The following is an 18,447-nucleotide window of genomic DNA, read 5'->3' as shown; positions in this document are numbered from 1 at the left end:
AACAACATGACCAACAACACAAAGCATTAGAAAAAGACAAAATGAAACCCAAAGTTAGCAGAAGGATGGAAGTCACCAGGAGGCGAGTGGAACAAAATTAAAGACAGTAAGAAAGATCAATAAAAGTAAAAGTTGAGTTTTGGAAATAACAAAATAGAGAAACCCTTAGATAAAATATCTAGAAAAAAAAAGAGAGATGACTCAAACTAAATCAGAAATGAAAGAGGAGGCATTACAACTGATGCTTCAGAAAACAAAAGATCAGAAGAGACTATTCCGAACTGGTGTACACTCATAAATTGGATAACCTAGACAAAATAGATAAATTCCTAGAAACAACCCAAGAAAGCTAAATCATGAAGAAATAGAAATCTTGAACAGACCAGTAACAAATAAGCAGACTGAATCAGTAATCAAATAGCTCCCAACAAGACTGGACTTCTCCACTCTGCCAGACTTCACCACAGACCCCTGAGCCAGCCTGCCCCAGCCCCAGGATGACTCCTGTGGACCTAGCTGGCTCCTGTAGGTTTCTGAAAATCCAGGCCCCTGGCTCACTCTGGAGCATGCCAGCACTGGTGGCCCCAAACAGCATCCTTGACACCAGGCTCCCACCAGGCTCCTGGGAACCCAGGCCCCCATCTCAGCCTAGGGGCTGCCAAATTCAACAGCCCAAGTTGGCTCCTGTGACCCCAAGTGGTGTCCTTGGAACCAGGCTCCTGTTGGTCTCTGGTGAATCCAGACCCTGGCTCACCCAAGCTCCTGCCTACTCCAGGCAGCCACAGGCAGCAGCCACAGCCACAGGCAGTTTTGACAACAGGGCACCCAGTGGCTCCCACAAACCCAGGACCGCAGGTCACTCCAGTACTTGCTGGCCCCAGCAACCCCTGGTAGATTCCATGGCACCAGGCTCCCGGGGCTGCTGGGAACTCAGGCCCATGGCTCACCACACCACCTGCCAGTTCCAGCAGCCATAGACAGCTCTCATGGAACCAGGCTCCTGGCAGCCTCCCCACAAAACCAGGCCCCAGCTCACCCAGGTGCTTGCTGAGTCAGGCGGCCCCAGGCAGCTCCCCATAGCACCAGGCACCAGCAGGTTCCCATGAACCCAGGCTTTCATCTTGACCCAGTGCCTGCTGACTTCTGCAGCCTCAGGCAGCTCCTGTGGCCCCAGGCTCCCAGCAGGCTCCCCAGGAATCCAGACTTCTAGCCTGCCACAGCACAAGATGTCTCTCATGACACCAGGCTCCTGGCAGCCTCCTGTGAACCAAGACTCTCAGTTCATCCCAGCACTGGCGAACTCTCATGGCCCTGGATGACTCCTGTGGCTGAAGGCTCAATGAGGACCTGCCAAACCAGGTTCCAGTGGGGTTACTCATGAAGTCAGGGTCCCAGACTGTGCCCAGGGCCAGACACAATACCGTGGACCTAAGCATTCCACTCACCCACTCACCAGGCTGCCCAAGGACTCCAGCAGCAAGCCTGCCCCTGGACACCACCAGATGGCCTACCCAGGACCCCTAGATGGGCTACTGTGAAGGCTTTGGTTTGCTAAAAGCCAGTCTGTAAAGGAGTGGAAGAGGTGCCTACTTCCTCAAATTTGCAGACACCAATGGAAGGCCACAAGCATCACGAATAATCAAAGACCCATGACACCACCAAAGAAAAAGAATAAAACTTCAATGACTGACCAAGAAATGGAGATATAACAACTATGTGACAAAGACATCAGGACAACACTCTTGAGAAATTCATACAAGTCTAAGGAAACACAGATAGACTACTAAAGGAAATAAGGAAACAGTGCATGAACAAGGAGAAGTTCATCATGGAAACAAAAATCATTAAGGAAAAACAAACAGAAATCCTAGAGTTGAAGAACACAATGACTGAACTGAAAAATTCAAGAGAGCTTCGAAATCAGATTCAACCATGTACAAGAAATAATTAGTGAACTAGATGTGTCATTTGAAATCATCCAGTTAAAGAAGCAAAAAAGAAAAAGGAATGGAAAGGAATGGGGAAGACAGTGTGAATTATGTGATACCATGAAAAGAAATAGATAAGCATTATTAAATTACCAGAGGAGAAGACAGGAAGAAAGGAAAAAAGTTTACTTAAAAAAATAGCAACTGACACCTTCCCCAAATCAGGGGAGATTTAGATATCCAAGGTCCTGAAGCTGATCTGTCACCCTAAAATTTCAAACTAAAACTTTCTTCTCCAAGACACATTATACCAAAACTATCTAAACTCAAAAGGAGGATCAAACAACATGATCAAGTTCAACATGATGAAAATCAATGAAAGTGATACACCACATTAATAGAATGAAAGATAAAAATCATAAAATAATCTGAATCGTTATAAGAAAAGCAGTTTGACAAAATTCAACACCGCTTCATGATAAAAACTCTCAACAAAGGAAGGAACATACCTGAACATAATAAAAGGTTTACATGACAAACCCATACAGCTAACATCATATTGAATAGTGAAATGTTAAAGGCTCTCTTGTTAAGACAAAGAACAAGATAAGGGTGCCCAGTCTCAACACCACTCTTCAACATACTGTTGCAAGACTCAACCAGAGACATTTAGCAAGAAAAAGAAATAAAATGCATCTAAATTGGAAATGAAGAAACAAAGTGGTCTCTGTTTGCAGATGATGTGATTTTATACAGAGAAATACCTAAGGACTCTCCCCCCAAACTGTTAGGACTAATAAACAAATTCACTCAAGCTGCAGGAGACAAAATCAACATATACAAATCTGTTGCCTTTCTGTACACTAACAATGAACTATCTAAAAAAGATATAAAGAAAAAAATCCTATTTACAATAGCATCAAAAACAGTAAAATACTCATAACTAAATTTAACCAAGAAGGTGAAAGATCTAGACACTGACAACTATAAGACATTGATGAAAGAAATCAAAGACACAAAGAAATGAAAAGATATCTTATGTTCATGGATCAGAAGAATTAATATTGTTAAAATGTCCATGCTGCCCAATGCCATCTCAATATTCAATGTAATTCCTATTAAAATTCCCATGACATTTTTCACAGAAATAGGGCAAACAATCCTAATATTCATATGGATCCACAAAAGACCTCCAATAACCAAAGCAACCCTGAGAAAGAAAAAGCTGAAGGCATCACAATTCCTGATTTCAAACTTTATTACAAATCTATAGTAATAAAAACAGTATGCTACAGGTATAAAAAGAGACACATAGAGCAATAGAACAGAATCAAGGGCCCAGAAATAAAACTACACACATACACTTTGTTAACAGTTGACGAGTCAGCTAAGAAGACCCCATGGGGAACGGATAGTTTCTACAATAATTGGTCTTGGGAAAACTGGCTAACTACATGCAGAAAATTGAAATTGGACCCCTATTTTACACCACACTAAAAATGATCCCAAATTGAATTAAATACTTAAATGTAAGACACCAAATATAAAACAGATAGAAGAAGATATAGAGAAAAAAGCCCCAAGAAACTGGTCTTGACAATGATTTTTTTGGACATAACATCAAAAGTGCAAACAACAAATGCAAAACTTAACAAGTGGGATGATATCAATCTAAAATCTTCTGCATAGCAAATGAAACAATTGGCAAACTGAAGGGGTTCATATCCACAATATATAAGAAACTCCTACAGGGCTGGCCCGTGGCTTGGTGGTTAAGTGCACGTGCTTGTTACTGGCGTTCGGTTCAGATCCCGGCACGCACCGACGCACTGCTTCTCTGGCCATGCTGAGGCCACGTCCCACATACAGCAACTAGAAGGATGTGCAACTAGGACATGCAACTATCTACTGGGACTTTGGGGAAAAAAGGAGGAGGAGGATTGGCAATAGATGTTAGCTCAGAGCCGGTCTTCCACAGCAAAAAGAGGAGGATTAGCATGGATGTTAGCTGAGGGCTGATCTTACTCACAAAAAAAAAGAAAGAAACTCTTACAACTCAACAGCAAAGAAACCAACAAAACAATATGAAAATGGTCAAAAGACCTGAAAAGATACTTTTCCAAAGAAGACATAAAAATGGTTAACAGGTACATGAGAAAATGCTAGTAATCACTCATCATCAGGGAAATGAAATCAAAACTACAATATCACCTCACACCTGCTAGAATGGTTATTCTCAAAGAGACAACAGACAATAAGTGTTGGCGAGGCTGTGTAGAAAAGAGAACCCTTTGCACTGTTGGTATGAATGTGAAAAAAGAATATGGAATTTTCTCAAAAATAAAATAGAAATACTATATAAATGAGCAATTCCAATTCTAGTTGTATATCCAAAGGAATTGAAATCACTATTCTGAAGACATATCTGCACTCCCATGTTCATTTCAGCATTAGTCACAAACTGAGGACATGGATACAATCCATGTGTCCAACAATGAATAAATAGATAAAGAAAATGTGAGATATATGTACACATACATGAAATATATGATGGAATATTATTTAGCCATGCAAGAGAATGAAATCCTGCATTATATAACAACATGGATGGACCTTGAGGCATTATGCTAAATGATATAAGTCAGACAGAGAAAGACAAATACTATATATTCTCACTCATGTGAAATCTAATAAAGCCCAACTCAAAGGAGTGGAGACTAGAATGGTGTTTGCCAGGGCCTCAGGGGTGGGGGAAATGGGGAGATGTGAGTCAAAGTGCACAAATTTCTAGCTGTAAAATGAATAAGTTCTGGGGATCTAATGTACAGCATGGTGACCATAATTAACAATACTATATTATATACTTGAAAGTTGTTAAGAGAGTAGATCTTAACACATGAAAGATGATGTTCAAAATCATTAACTATCAGAGAAATGCAAATCAAAAACTACAATGAGATATCACCTCACGCCCGTCAGAATGGCTATAATTAACAAGACAGGAAACAATATGTGTTGAGAGGCTGTGGAGAGAAGGGAAGTCTTATACACTGCTGGTGGGAGTGCAAACTGGTGCAGCCACTATGGAAAACAGTATGGAGATTCCTCAAAATCAATGATAGAACTACCATATGATCCAGCTATTCCACTGCTGGGTATTTATCCAAAGAACTTGAAAACACCAATCGTAAAGATACATGAACCCCTGTGTTCATTGCAGCGTTATTCACAATAGCCAAGACTTGGAAGCAACCTGAGTGCCCATGAAGGGACAAATGGATAAAGAAGATGTGGTATATATACACAATGGAATACTATTTAGCCATGCAAGAGATGAAATCCAGCCATTTGTGACAACATGGATGGACATTGAGGGTATGATGCAAAGTGAAATGAGTCAGAGGGAGAAGGTCAAATACCGTATGATGTCCTTCATTAAGTCCTGTTATTAAATAGATAATAACAACAATAAACAAACAATAGAGACAGAGATTGGATTGGTGGTTACCAGAGGCGGGGGGTGAAAGGGATAATTCGGTGTGGTGATGGGTTGTAATTAGTATTTTGGTGGTGAACATGATGTAATCTATGCAGAAATAGAAGGATAATGATGTACACCTGAAATTTATACAATGTTATAAACCAATGTTACTGCAATAAACAAAAATTTTTTTAAAAAGTGATCACTAGAAAAAACAAGTTAATTATGTGAAGGAATGGAGGTGCTAACTCACCGTGTTTTGGTAATCCTTTCACAAATCATCATCTTGAACACCTAAAACTTACATATGTTATATGTCACTAATATTTAAAGAAATCTAAAAAAAAATCTCTCAACAAAGTAAAACCCAGGACCAGGTGACTGCACTGGTGAATTCTACCAAATATATTAAAAAGTATTAATAACGAGCCTTCTTACACTCTGTCACATATTGCAAAAGAGGGAACACTTCCAAACTCATTTTATGAGGCCAGCTTTACCCTGATAACCAGCACTGGAAACGACACTAAAAGAAAATAAAATTACAGACCACTACCCCTGGTGAACATAGATGCAAAAATCCTCAACAAAATACTAGCAAACTGAATTCAACAGCATATGAAAAGAATTAAACACTACAACAAAGTGAAATTTATTCCTGATATACAAGGGGCGTTCAACATACAAAAATCGATCAGTGTAATAAGCCACATCAATAAAATGAAGGGGAAAAAATCATGACCAACACAATTGATGCAGAAAAACCATTTGACAAAATTCAACACCCTTTCATGATAAAACACTCAACAAACAAGGAATAGGAGGAAAGTGCCTCAACATAACAAAAGCCATATATGAAAAAAGCACAGCAAACATAATACTCAATGACGGAAGACTGAAAGCTTTTTCTCTAAGATCAGGAACAAGGCAAGGATGCACACTTTCACCACTTCTATTCAACACAGTACTGAAAATTCAAGCCAGAACCATGAGGCAATAAAAAGAAATAAATAAAAGGCATCCAAATTGGAAAAAAGAAAGCAAAATTGGTTTGTTTGAAGACGATATCATCTCATATGTAGAAAATCCGAAAGACTCCACAAAAAAGCCATTTGATGTAACAGATGAATTCATAAAAGTAGCGAGATACACAGTCAACACGCAAAAATCAGTTGCCTTTCTATACACGAACCATCAGCTCTCTGGAAATGAAATTACAAAAACAATTCATTTATAATAGTATCAGAAAGAATAACATGCTTAGGAATTAACTTAACCAAGGAGGTGAAAGGCTTGCAACATAAAAACTACAAAACATTTCAGAAAGAAATTAAAGAAGACATTCATAAATGGACACACATCCCATGTTCATGGATTGGAAGGCATACTATTGTTAAAGTATCAATATTACCCAAAGCAATCTACAGATTCAATGTAATCTCTATCCAAATCCTAATGATGTGTTTTGCAGAAATAGATAAACCAGTCCTAAAATTCACATGAAATCTCAAGGGACTCAGAATAGCCAAAACAATCCTGCAAAAGAAGAACAAAACTGGAGGACCCACATTTCCTGATTTCAAAACTTACTACAAAGCTACAGTAATCAACAGTATGGCATTGGCATAAAGACAGAATAGAGACCAATGGGATAGACTAGGGAGTCCAGAAACAAACCCTCACATATATAGTCAAGTGATTTTTGACAAGGGTGCCAAGACAATGCAATGGAGAAATGTTTCTTTTCAACAAATGGTGCTGGGAAAACTGGATATCCGCATGCAAAAGAATGAAGTCGGACCCTCATCCAACACCATATACAAAAATTAACTCAAAATAGATCAAGGACATAATATGTAAGACCTAAAACAATAAAACTCTTAGAAGAAAACATAGGACAAAATCTTCACGACACCGGACTTAGCAACGATTTCTTGGATATGATACCAAAGGCACACATAATGAAAGAAAAACAATGGACAAATTGGACTCCACGAAAATTTTATAAGTTGGTACATCAAGAGGCACTGTCCACAGAGTAAAAAGGCAACCCAAGAGTGGGAGAAAATATTTGCAAACCATATTTCTGACAAGAGACTGATATCCAGAATATACTGAGAAGTCCTAAAACTAAACAACTAAAAAACAAGCCAATTTAAAAATGGGCAACGGACTTTAAGACTCCTTTGCCAAAGAACCCTTAGAAATGGCATATAAGCACATGAAAAGATGCTCAACACCCACTAATCATTAGAGAAATGCAAATCAAAACCAAAATGAGACACCACCTCACACCCACAAAGATGAGTGCTATCAAAAAGACAGAAAACAAAAAGTGTTGGCCAGGATGCGGTGAAATGGGAACACTTGTACACTGTTGATAGGAAAGTAAAATGGTGTAGCTGCTATGGAAAACAGTATGGATGTTCCTCAAACAATTGAACGCAGAATTATCACATGATCCAGCAATTCCACTTCTGGATATACATGCAAAAGATCTGAAAGCAGAGCCTTGAAGACATATTTGTACACCCGTGTTCATAGCACTATTATTCACAATAGCTAAAATGTAGAAGCAGGCCAAGTGTCCATTGACACATGAATAGATACACAAAATATCCATATAATGGAATATTATTCAGCCTTAAAAAGGAAGCAAATTCTGCAATATGCTACACATGGATTAACCATGGAGACATTAGGCTAACTGAAATAAGCCAGTCACAAAAACACAAATACTGTATGATTCCACTAACACGAGGAACAGAGAGTAGTCAAAATCATATAGACGGAAAGTAGAATAGTGGCTGCCAATGGCTGGGGGGAGGGGAGAAAGGAGAGTTATTGTTTAATAGGTATAGAGTTTCAGATTTATGAGTTATGGGGACGAATGGTGGTGATGACTGTACAAAAGTGTAAAGGTATTTAACGCCATTGAAGTGTACACTTAAAAAAGGTTAAGATAGCAAACTTTTTGTTATGTATATTTTAACTCAATATACAGAAAGAAAAAAAAAGAAATGAGCTATCAAGCCACAAAAAGACACAGTGAACACTTAAATACATATTGCTTAGTGAAAGAAGACAACCGGAAAAGGCTATATACTCTGTTCCATAGTTTTCAAATATTCCAATTACACGACATTCTAGAAAAAGCAAAACTATAGAAACAGTATAAAGATCAGTGTTTCTCGGAGTTGGGGGCAAGGGATGAAGAGGCTGAGCACAGGGACTTTTACAGCAGTCCAACTCTTCTGTAGGATACTGTCATGGTGGATACATGAGATTATGCATTTGTCAAAATCCAAGTAGATGACAGCGAGACAGTGAACCCTAATGTAAACTATGGACTTGGTTATGAACGCTGTAGCAGCATCAGCTCCTCACCTGTGAGGAATGAACCGCACTAACACAGGTGGTCATGCAAGATGTTAACAGTAGGGGAAACTGCGGGGGAGGAGGGAGAAATGCTCTGCACTATCTGCTGAATTTCTCTGTCCATCTAAAACTTTCCCAAAAAACAATCTATTCATTAAAAAATAATCAATGGAAGGTAGGGAGTGGGTAGAAATATGGACGAAACAGGAATATCGGAATATTGATAAATGTTGAAGCTGGGTAATAGGGACATGGGGGGCTATCACACTTTTCTGTTTAATTTGTGTATGTTCCAGGTTTTCCACAATAAAACATTTTTATATGTACAAAGAATCAAAGAATGTGAAGAGAACAGATATTTTTGAAGCAAGTACTCAAGGGGCACACTGAGGGAATGTGCAATCACACTGGATAGAGAGTGAACGTTCTGGTTCCACCAGGAAGGTTCGGAGCTCAGTGAGAAAAGCAGGCAACAGCACAGTCAGGGAAGTGACAGATAATGAACACGGAAAAATGTTCGCCATCACCGGCCACAGAAATGCCAACGATGGGCCCTGACAGAACTGCCCCAGGATTTACAATGTCGTGACACCCACAGGTAGAGCGGGCTCAGGGGCAGAGCACCACGTCCTGTGAGAATGTCAATCAGCACCAGCTTTCTGGAGGGCAAACCTCCCGAACCCTGGAACTTGGAGGCCACTGGCCTGGCTGCTCTGTTGTACGGACTCTGTCCAAAAACAAAGGGATTGGGTAAAGATGACGGACTGAATAAACACAGGTAGAGGCCCCTTGACATAAAATCCCTAAAAAATGACCCAAAGATTGCTTCATTAATGAGCAAATTCATAATAGCTCTGGGAACCATCAAGAGAGCCGACATTTTGAGGAAGACATCAAAGACAGACAACAGCTGGTGACCGGGGATCCCAGTGGGGAGCTTCAAGTGGGCCATGGAGACAAAGCCTGGGCGCCATCTCTCCTTCCCCCTCCTCCCCCTGCTGCTCACCTAACACCTTGTGCATCGCCCCTCCTCTCCCAGCCACTGCCCACCTCACGCTCCAGGAATAGAGGAGCAGAGGCGCAGGGCGCCCTTTCCACCAGCACATCTGTCCTCTTACTCTCTGCACCTCCCCAGGCAGTGGAGCCCAGCCCTGCACCTCCTCAGGGCCCAGCATGCTCCTCCCAGGCCCTCAGGCTCCTGCTCTCCATCGGGTCCTACTTGCAGCACCTGCTAGCTCATCTCCACCTTACAAACAAAACTCTCCCTTGGACCCATCCTCCCTTTCGACTACTGTCCACTTTCCCGACTCCCCTTCATGGCTAAACCTCTTAAGTAAAGTGCCTCATCCTTACTGCCATCCCATGGTCCCCCTTCCCCCACTCTAGACCCAGCTTCATTCCCACCCTGTCAAGGAGACTGAGGTCACCAGTGATCCCATGTGGGCGAGTCCAGCCATCTTCTCTCCATTCTGATCAGAGCTGTATCCGACCCAGCAGAGCACCCCTCCTTTCTGCAATACCCTTTTCCCCTCGTGACTCCTGCGACTCCATGCTCCATCGTTTCAGTTCCCTTTCCTGGACCCTCTTCAGCTTCACCTCTGCAAACACTGCCTGCTCCTAGGCTGGGCCCTTGTGCCTTCCACAGCTGCAGTGTCTCCAGAAAACCTCATTCAATTCCATGGTTTTAAACATCTCTGACCTCATCCCGACTCTGCAGATAGACTGATGCAACTTTAAAAGGTTAGGTGCTAGCTCCCCAGCATCAGCACCTAAGGAGTATCTCAGACTCGATTCCTCTCAAAATTTTACTGTCATATGAGTTCCAAAATAGCATCAAATCTTTCCAAAAAGGAGGAAAAATTTGGATACCATAAATAGTGGTGAACAAAGTAACCGATAAAACGTATACTTACATCCAATCACGGTTGCTTGATGGGGAAAATAAGAACACAGAACTAAGATCAGACAGTCTCAAGCTGGGGACTGGAAGGTGAGGAGTTGGGAGTGTAGAACACAGGAACTGACCAACTCTAAGCATTTACAGAAAGAGAGGCAGAAATGGTTGTTCCTACTAGCTGAAAGACAACCACTAGAAGAATAGAAAAATCAAGAGAAAGCCTAACAAATTAAAAATTAAATTAAATGGTAGACTCAAATTCCAATTTATCAATAATCACAATTGTAAATGGATCAAATTGCTCCACAAAAACATGAAGGCTCTCAAGTTGAGTTAAAATATAGTTATAAAGTAAAGGGATATAATATGGTTGAAAATAAGGAGATAAAGAAATAAGACTTTAAATGGGACAAAAAGAAGTTTTCTGTGTTAATAACTGTCAGGAACATTTATGCACCTAACAATATGATCTTGAAACATAAAGCAAAACTGGACAAACAAGAAGACACAGGCACCTCCAGAATCACAGGGAAACCTACCTTACCTCTCTGAGAAATCCACAGGTCAAGTGATACAGTAAGTTAGGAAACAGATCTGCTGACGAACACAAAAAAGCTAGATCTAGCCTCAGCCTGAGGGACAACAATGTAAGCAACTAGTGGAGAGGATACATTCTCCTCACAACACAGTGAAACAGTCACCGCAATGGACTGTGTGCTAAGCCACAATGAAATCTCTAAAGAGTCCAAAAAGAAATCTATAAGTGATCATATTACTGGACCATAAACAATAAAAGTAAAGAATAATCACAAAATATTGGCTCCCCTCCCCCAACTTATCCACTTGAGAATCTGTCCACACCCTTCTAAATCTCTCAGTTTAAAGAGGGAATCCAGACAGACAGGACAAACTCTTTAGAAAAGAACAACGAGAGCAGCATGAGGCAAATCCATGGCGTGGGAACAAAGGGACAGAAGGGACACAGTCTCCACTGCAGGTATCAGGGAATATCAACTATACACAAAGAATCTGAGCAATTACCTCCTGGAGCCAGAACAACACCACAATAAAACCAAAGACAGAGGAATGAAGTGAGGTTTGACGAGGCAGGAACAACAAAGTAGACCTGAGCAATGGAGTCAAGGGCTGGCTGTCTGGAAAGACCTGTAACAGTGAGAAGACTTGTGCAGTCTGACCAAGAGGAACAGACAAAGGCACCAAACTGTACCATCAGGTACGAGAAACTACAGAAACAGCTTTAACGTGATAGGAGAACATAGTGGATAACTTTGACCAGGACATCAGTGGTCCTCAACTGGAGCTGTCCTTCCCCCAGGATGCATCTGGAAACATGCGGGATGGGTTTTGTTTCTTGCTTTGTGTTGTCCTCTTGGTTTTTGCCCCAGGGGTCCCAGAGATCCTGAACAGCCTGTCACATAGAGCCGTTCCCCACCTGAAGTGTTACTGACATTTGGGAAGACAAGCACTGATCCGGATTAAATGAACAATGTGGTAGGGAAATGTTTTCCATGGATGTATAACAGGGAAAAGATGGTACCCTCAATATGTAAGGAATATCGAGAAAACAATGTTTACAAGGACTAAACTGTAAAAGAGCAGGAAAATCAAAAACATAGCCAAGAAATACACCAAAAATATATACAACCTATTTGTATAGGTGGAGAAATATGTATGTAAAGCACAGGAAACAGTCTAGGAGATTACACACCAAATTTTACTATCAAAAAGAAATAAAAGTTGGGAGGTAGGTGAGAAATAAGAGTTTTTACCACTTTTTAGCTTATACCTTTCTGTAGTGTTTTAATTTTTACAAATGAGAGTGTATTCTACTCAAAAAGATGTTTAAATTTTTAAAGAAATTATTAAAATGTTCAAAATGACTTCAGTTCAAAGATATTCATTAAAACATGAATGTTCATGGTGAGTCTAGCTAAAGGTTTGTCAATTCAGCCATAAGAAACGACGAAATCCAGCCATTTGTGACAACATAGATGGACATTGAGGGTATAATGCAAAGTGAAATAAGTCAGAGGGAGAAGGTCAAATACCGTATGATTTCCTTCATTAAGTAGTAGATAATAACAACAATAAACAAACACATAGGGACAGAGATTGGATTGGTGGTTACCAGAGGGGAAGGGGGGAGGGAGGAAGGTGAAAGGGATAATTCGGTACATGTGTGTGGTGATGGGTTGTAATTAGTATTTTGGTGGTGAACATGATGTAGTCCATGCAGAAATAGAAGTACAATGATGTACACCTGAAATTTTTACAATGTTATAAACCAATGTTACTGCAATAAACAAAAAATTAAAAAAAAAAAAAAAAAAAAAAAAACATGAATGTTCATTTCCATGCGTGGAAATGAATGAATGGAGACTCCCCATAACTTTAAGAGTCTCTTATAACTTTTCTAACAGTTTACTGTCGATTTTATTTCACATTTAGATCCTAACTCATTGGAATTTACATTTGTGTGAGAGATGCCACAGAAGCTGACTTTCTCCTATTCAAGTGGAAAACCAACCGTCCAGGCACCATTCATTGCATAGGTCTGGCTTTCCCAGCTGACCTGCAATGCCTCCTTTCCCATCAGCTAAACCCTGACAACTACCACTTTCTCTCGAGCGCCCTAGAGAAAGCGAGGTAAGCTCTGCAATCTGGGCTCGCTGTCTGCGAGGGGCGGCTACCAGCAGAGCCTTCTCCCAAGACAGCAGCAGGCAGGCTGCACACAGAAGTGTTCAGGGGCCATCTGCTGTGGAGCAGGAAACCCCTCATGATGAGCAGGCAGTGGGGGAGCCCCAAGCCCTGGGACTGACCTCGGTTGGGGCAGCAGGCTTCTCAGGCAGGGAGCCCCCTCCCTTCAGCTCGTCCAGCTCCTCCTGCAGCGAGTGCACCTGGTTGTCGGTGGCTGCCCCTCTTCAGCTCGCTGTTCTATCCACCTGCTCCCACAGGCGGCACTTGTGCTCCTGTTCCCCGGGAGCAGAAGCAGTAGGAGTGCAGCAAGTCGAGGAGTTCTTTGGTCCCCAGCACTGACAGGATAACTCCGCTAAGGGACGTGGGTCTGGTGTCGCTGTGCTCGCCCTGCACAGCTTCTGCGGCTGGCTTCGGGGTGATGTCTGTTGGAGTGTTGAGGGGCTCTGGGAGGGTTTCTGAGGCATCATTGTGAATGATGAACTTGGGGGCTCTGGGCCAAGCCCTCCTCAGGCCCCAGGCTGGTCCTGCTGCAGCTGGGCTCCACATCTCTCTTCAGCCTCTTTCGGTCAACAGGCTTCGAGAGACAGATGGCCTCTCTCAAGTGTGCTCTGAGAAGAAACTGTAAGAAGGAAGTTAGCCAATAAATCTGTACGCGTCAGATCATGAGGGATAAAGTCACCCACAGAAAGGCCACTCTTAACTAGCAGGCCCTGGCAGGGAAGAGGGGCTCTCATCGCCAGCATCTACAGCAGACGTGTTTGCATCTCCCTGGCTGCCTGACGCTGTCAGGCTGTCTCCTGGAGTTCCTTCCAGAGACTCTGCACCCTCTCCTGACTGGCGACTTCCTGGGTGGCACTGGGTGCGGGTTCACCCTGCAGAGTGGCTCGCTTCAACTTGCAGGACCCTGGTTGGGCCCTCAGGTTTTCCCTCAAGGACGATGATGAACCTGCAGATCCTTTCCCATCTGATTCACTCGAATGTTCCTAGGGCCCCCGGCGGCCTTCCTGGTGTCCTTTCTCCTGGGGTGGCCTCGGCCTTCAGCAACCCCTTCTCAGTCAGGAGGAAGATGGAGGGCATGACCGTGGGCTTGAGCACGTAGTACTGATCCTCCAGCCTTTCCAAGAGCTTTTTTTGGTGAAATGTTCACTACAGATGAAAGAATACTTAGTGGTGTCCAGTCATCTCTGTGAACAGCTTTTAGCCACTGGACCAGACTTTTTGAGCCATGTATGTGGAGCCTGCAAAGATAAATGAAAAAGTAATTAGAAAGAAAGAATTAAATGTCTCCCCCTAAAATAATCAACTATAAAAGCAATACAAGTGTTTTTGGGAACACTCACACCTGTAGCGACTTTGTCCATTTAAAACTTTAGTAAATATTTAAGGAACACTTTCTGCTTGCAAGTTCTTACTGGACTAGAAAGATGAAAGACCCACTCTCTACCTTAAGGAGCTCACCGTCTGTAGGGCAGAGAAGGAAGAAAGGTGAGGACCTCCTCCCACACTGTGGTAAGTGCCCTGTAGGGACACAGACGGTCAGGAAGATAGCATAGGATGGCATCAAGACAACAGGAAAGGCTTCAGGGAGACTCGGAAATAGTTCCTAGAAGCTCATGGCTGCCCAACCTTCCTGCTGTCCCTGGCATTCAGGAATTTGGGTGCTAAAACAGGAATGGTTAGTCTCCCTATTTCAAAACCTGGCCAAGTGTCTGCCAGCAAAGCCTCCCAAGCACTCAGCAGGGCACCTGGCCCCAGCTCTGCTCAAGCAGCTGAGGACATGAGACTGCTGCCAAGAGGAGGTCAGCCCCAAGAGCTGTGGTTCTGTGTTCCTCCTCTATTTCCACTGCCAGGAGGAAAGCTGCTCCCGGTACAAAACAACCAGCGCCTGCAAGGTACTGACTAAGACACTTCGTCATCTCTCCTCCTCATTAAGGTGAAATCTTTATTTAGACCAAACTGTGTACATGGGGGGTTGGGGGGTTCTCTCCCAAGGGCTGTCTGCTCCACCTGAAGTCATCTAGCCCCCTGAGGCCACTGTGGACCAGACCAGGTGGATACTAGGTTCCTCAGGGAGTTCCAAGCAACATGACCTTCTAACATTTCTCAATGCTTTGTGACTAGTTACCAAAGGACCCCCACCTCCTTTGCCCCCAGACCACGTTAGACCACAACACACGCCAAAAACAACCTTCTCTGCAGTCCTTTGCCTCATTCTCAAAAACAGTAACAAAACTTTTGGGACACAGGCTCTGAAGGAAACCGTCAAGAAAGCATGGTGGCTGACCTCTGAAACAAGCTCATGTTACTAGTTTTCTGGATAGATTGTAACAACTTCTGACTTAGAACAAACCACTGTAAACTTTCAATAAGACTACAGACAACAAGTGGCATTCAGGTCTTTCAAACTTCAGTAACAACCTACAACATGAAACAAAAGGATCTGCCAGGAGGTTTTCAAAGTAGAATGTCTTCAGTGCACTGTTCTGGGACCTCCAGTGCAGAGTCCGCAGGAAAGGACCCGCTGAGCTAGCTGAATTCCAGAAGCCCTCATGAAAGGAGCCAGGCCAGGGGGAAGGCCTGTGGGACCCTCATCATGCTGTGGGAGCCCAAGGAAGGCGTGAAGAGAGGATCCTCTTCCCCAAGTCCCTGGGGTAAGCCTCCTGGTGAGGAGTGGGCCATGCCTTCCTCCACCCAGGATGCTGTCAGACGCAGAGTCTGAGTCCGTAGGGTCAGCCTCCCCATGAGGTGTGGGCTGTGCCTTGCTCCATCCAGGATGCTGTCAGATGCAGAGTCCTCTCCAGGACTCACCTCCAGTGTAGAGCCACCTTTCCCTGCACTGCCAGGACCCTTCTAGCAACAGAGCATCTGGGAGGTGTATCCATCCAGCAGGTACAAGCTGCATTTGCTCAGCCACATTCCTGATAACAGAGATCAAGGCAGGATCCCTGCCATCAAAAGAGCAGAAAAGTCACAGCAAATGCAAGAAGATAGTGACCTAAGGAAAAGCATTTCCAGAAAACCCTGTTTCTCGACCTTGGTGGCCCCAGCCCAAATCAGTGGAGAGCAGGGTGGCGACGGGGTGTGGGGTGAGAAGGTGGTGGATGCCATAAGGTGGGCGCCGGTGGCCATGGGGTAGCCTAAGTGGCCCAAGGTGCCCGCAGCAGAGACGGTGGCACAGACCAAGGCCACACAGTGCCCAGCACTGACTCACCTGCTGGACCGGCCCCGAGGCCCTGAGCACAGAGTGCCGCCCACCTCGGGCTGGACTGCAAGGGGGGCTGACCGGGCAGTGGGTGCCGGTTACCTGTGGAAGGAGACAGTGGTTTCTTCTCATTGCCCGGCGGTGGGAGAAGTTCGCAGCCATGCAGCAAACACCATCCCGGGCCACAGGCTGTCATGCCGCCAGGCTCCGGCCACCCCTCGCCGCCCCACAGCAGGACTGCCCCAAGGTTAGGGCTCATGGTGCCACTGTGCAGCATGTGGGAGTTGGTCCCCACCACTGTAGGATGGCAAGATGCCAGCATGTGCCCGTCCATCCTCTGTAAAGCAAGATGGCCACATCTGTGGGCCTAGGCAAAATGCTGGCTGACACACCCACCCCAGGGTCGTGCTGCCCAAACTCATCTGTTCCACTGCCCTGATGGGTCGCTGCTGTGGTGTTTGGAGCCAATGACCCAGACCGAGGGGGAGCAACACTGCGGCCAGCCCTCCTCGAGGGGCCCCGCCTTATGCCAAGATGGCGAAGGATGCACTTCTGTCCCCACTGTGTTGCTCAGCCGGATTGGCACCAGCAGCTGCCCATTGCGTTGTTCTCCTTCTCCAGGGCAGTGGGAAGAGGGAAGCAGGTGGGGGCGCACCTGCGCCTGGTGGCCTGGAAGGCTGCGCTTGCCTGGGCCCTCAGCTGCTGGGACTGGCAGGCGTGATGTGGGGCGGGGCCGTGGGGTGGAGGGGGGTCCTTGGACGGAGCGGGTGGGGACAGCTCCTGTAGTGAGACCGGCGCATCTGACAGCCCAGTCCCTGCGGGTCTGGATGCTCTTGCCGTCTGCCCTCGGCACTCGGTCGCCAGCTTGACAGGTGCACGGCCTCTGGGGAAGGAGGGACAGCGGGGCATCCGGGAGGGGAGGCAGGGACACCGGCAGGGCTGGGGCACCAGCCTGACAGATCCACGGCCACTGGGGTGGGAGGGACAGTGAGGCATCGGGGAGGGGAGGAGGGTGCCAGGTGGGGTGGGGTGCTGGTTCTTGGGAGGCTTTTCCCTTCCCCTCCAGGAGTCAAGAAGTGGAAGCTATGTAACTCCTTTGAAGTTATGTTGTAGGCTGAAGGGGAGGAACCTACTCCAATGCTCACAACACACGCATGTTTTTGCTGACTGATAGATCATTCCACCCTCTTTTTCTGTGATGAAAAAGAGAAACAATCTATCTCGTCAGGTCTTAGATTCTCAGGGTCCTAATTCAATATGTTTGGGGGAAGGGGTGGGTTATTGGTGCTTTGGCCAATGCTAGTGTCGGGGAAGAGGGAGAATCCTCCTCCGCTCTTTCCCTTAAGGTTCTTATGGTTGCCCAAATAATTAAAAGACAGGTTAGCAGGAGAAAATAATACCAAGTTTAATAACATGTATATATGGGAGAAACTCGGAAATGAGCAGCTCGTCATTCAGTCTAAGCTGCTTGCTTAAGTATCGTATTGTAGCTAAAGGCGTGGAAGGTGTTGGAGGGGTACTGTTTTGCGATTTCAGAGGAGAAAAAGACAATTTACATGGAGATAAAAATGCAAATGTTTGTCAGACAACTCTTTTCAGGGCAAGCTATAGAGAATGTGGCCAGGGAGAGACAGAAATTTTGATAAAATGGGCTTGTTGGTGCCTCTCCTATTGTAACATCTATTTTACATTATATTACAGCCATCATATGATATTGGCTCCCTCCTGAAACAGGTCTTCTATGTTAAATTCTTTAGGCAGTTTGGGAGGGGAAACTCAAATGTTCTTCCTGAGTCTTCTGAGTCTTTATTGCCTTCAGCTCGAAATAATCCATATATCAGAG

At 44.2% G+C, this 18,447-nt stretch overlaps 1 pseudogene; it reads right to left on the bottom strand.

The window, feature by feature from the left end:
* Positions 1 to 9,310: 9,310 nt before the first annotated feature.
* On the bottom strand, positions 9,311 to 16,938 carry LOC147918135 (peroxynitrite isomerase THAP4-like; annotated as a pseudogene).
* Between the last annotated feature and the right edge of the window lie 1,509 nt (positions 16,939 to 18,447).

The sequence above is a fragment of the Ceratotherium simum genome, chromosome 1 (genome assembly GCF_057802395.1).
Source record: "Ceratotherium simum simum isolate JZ-2026a chromosome 1, ASM5780239v1, whole genome shotgun sequence".
NCBI classification, from domain to species: domain Eukaryota; kingdom Metazoa; phylum Chordata; class Mammalia; order Perissodactyla; family Rhinocerotidae; genus Ceratotherium; species Ceratotherium simum.
This window is presented reverse-complemented; position numbering and strand designations above follow the sequence as displayed.